This window comes from Bison bison, unplaced genomic scaffold, assembly GCF_000754665.1.
Source record: "Bison bison bison isolate TAMUID 2011002044 unplaced genomic scaffold, Bison_UMD1.0 scf7180017857679, whole genome shotgun sequence".
Lineage (NCBI taxonomy): Eukaryota > Metazoa > Chordata > Mammalia > Artiodactyla > Bovidae > Bison > Bison bison.
The window spans coordinates 16,965-19,202 of record NW_011488252.1 but is presented as its reverse complement, the minus strand read 5'-3'; the positions used below and the strand labels follow the sequence as shown (position 1 = coordinate 19,202).

The following is a 2,238-nucleotide window of genomic DNA, read 5'->3' as shown; positions in this document are numbered from 1 at the left end:
AGGCTCCTCTGTCCATGGGGATTCTCCAGGCAAGAATACTGGAGTGGGTAGCCGTTCCCTTCTCCAGGGGATCCTCCCAACCCAGGGATTGAACCCAGGTCTCCAGCATTGCAGGCAGATTCTTTACCATCTGAGCCACGAGCGAAGCAGTATCAGGACCCAATTCCAAAACTGATGCCATATGCCAACCAGTCACTCAATGAAAATTAATTTCATCAAACTGGTAGTTTTGGCCAAAAAGAAAAAAAAAAAAAAAGCTGGGCTGGGGGATTTTAAAAATGCCTTATTATAACAAGTGCTATATTTAGTGTTAAATATTTGATTCTTATCATGAACTAAAGTTTGTTCAACAAGCCTAAGGACTGATCCTAAAGGCCAGGGCATGATAAATACCTGGATAAGTATCATTCAGCCCCACTGATAGGAGTCTTCAGTACATAGAGGGCAGATATATTCTCTCCAAAGGAATTTTACCTTTTTCTAAAAAAAATTATTAATGTATTTGTCTATCCACAAGTCCTTTGGAAAATGATAGGAAGCAGCAAGTGGAAACGTCACCAACTGGAATTCATGAAAATTCAATTCTTGCTCCCACTCTTTTGGTTACGTAGCTATCTGACCTTGGATTCATCACATAACCTTTCCAAAATGCATATCGCATATCAATATAATTCCCTCATCTATAGGACAATTTATAAAGACATCCACCCACAGGACTTAATCAGGAAACAAAGAGAATCAACATTACTTAATAAACGTGAAAGTGTTTGAAAAAGCAAAAATATATTATATTAAAGTCGACGTTTTACTATTTTATTTTGGTGATTTTCATGAATCTGGTATTAATTCTTCTCTCCATTGCTTATGATTAAACACCTCTGTTTTAAGAAATAAACAGAAAAACTACCATACTGACTTGTCCAAGATGAGGAATAATTCATAATGGGTATGAAAACAATAATGATCTCATTCATGATACCGTGTGAGTGTCAGTGTATTTCTTATACTCGTCAGCAAGTTAGTAGAACAAAAAAGAACACTGGTTCAGAAGTCCAACAACTTAGATTTCTGTCTTGCTTTCACAACTAAACCAACTGCCTCTGGTGGGTGTGGCCTCCGTGTCGGTTGTGAGATGAAGGAAGAATTTCATTGGTTGATGATACTGAACTCTCAAAGAAAAACATGGATTGATTCCCAGCTTCTCTGGTCTGATAGAGCAAGTTGACCACATGGCACTTCCACAGACAGCCCCACTCTTACCAGCTCAGGAACAGCCTATGGGTTCCTCACCTCCCTCTTTTCTATGAAAGAACTATCAGACAATATCCAGATGAGCCTAATAATGTAAAAAGATCATCTCAGCTGTGGGCAAGACCACATCTCTCATACTTCTCCTTTAGAGACTCTCTGGGTCTTGGGGAGCTAGGGACTAGACTCTTATCAGGGAGATATGTCATTTTGCAGGTGACTCCCTACCCTCTCTATCCCAGGGGAAAGAAAAATCTAGAAAGATACGCACCAAAATGTTAAAAAATGCTTATTTCTGGATGGTTAGATTATTAACTATTGTTTTAAACCTCCTTCTTTATACTTTTCAATATACAATGTGTATACAACATGGCTATTGCTGTTTTATAAAAAGTTCCCATAAAAAACTGCCTTCCTTTGAAAGGCATAGGAGACTATGAATCTCTTCTCACTCAACTTGAACCATTAACTACTCATTCTTTCCTATAAGGTTTTCTATTGAGTAGAGTTGTTCAGCTCAATCTCCTTTACCAATTCTTCTCTCTAGTTTCCCACCTCTCTGTTCCATCTATTTTTTTAGCCTCCATCAGAATAAAAATAATCTGTACCCTCACAAACAGAAAGTATAATGCAAAACAAAAATAAGAAGTTATTATAGAATAAATTGGTACTTACTGAGATTTTTTGGAGAGACATTTTGAGAGAAGACCAGGTATCCAATCTTCGATCAAGAATAATGGTAAATCGGGAGTCAGATCCATTTTGCCTAGAAGATAAGAGGAAGTAATATGTTTTTCTTAATAGTAATCCAACTTTGCTAAATATGTCCTTACTTCTGATTTACATTTACATGTGATATCTGGCCCGAAGACAGATTTGGAAAGCTATCACAGTGTGCTACAATGGAAAATCAATTTAATTCCATCAGACCAGTTCAGTTCAGTCACTCACCCATGTCCGATTCTTTGCGACCCCATGAATTGCAGCATG

At 37.6% G+C, this 2,238-nt stretch overlaps 1 long non-coding RNA gene across 1 annotated transcript in view; it reads right to left on the bottom strand.

Annotated features, from left to right (window-relative positions):
• Window positions 1–1,930: 1,930 nt before the first annotated feature.
• Window positions 1,931–2,238, bottom strand: part of LOC105003769 — a 7,306-nt gene continuing 6,998 nt past the window's right edge. Inside the window, exon 3 of the long non-coding RNA XR_827151.1 lies at window positions 1,931–2,014. This is a non-coding gene — a long non-coding RNA (uncharacterized LOC105003769). The remainder of the gene's footprint in view (window positions 2,015–2,238) is intronic.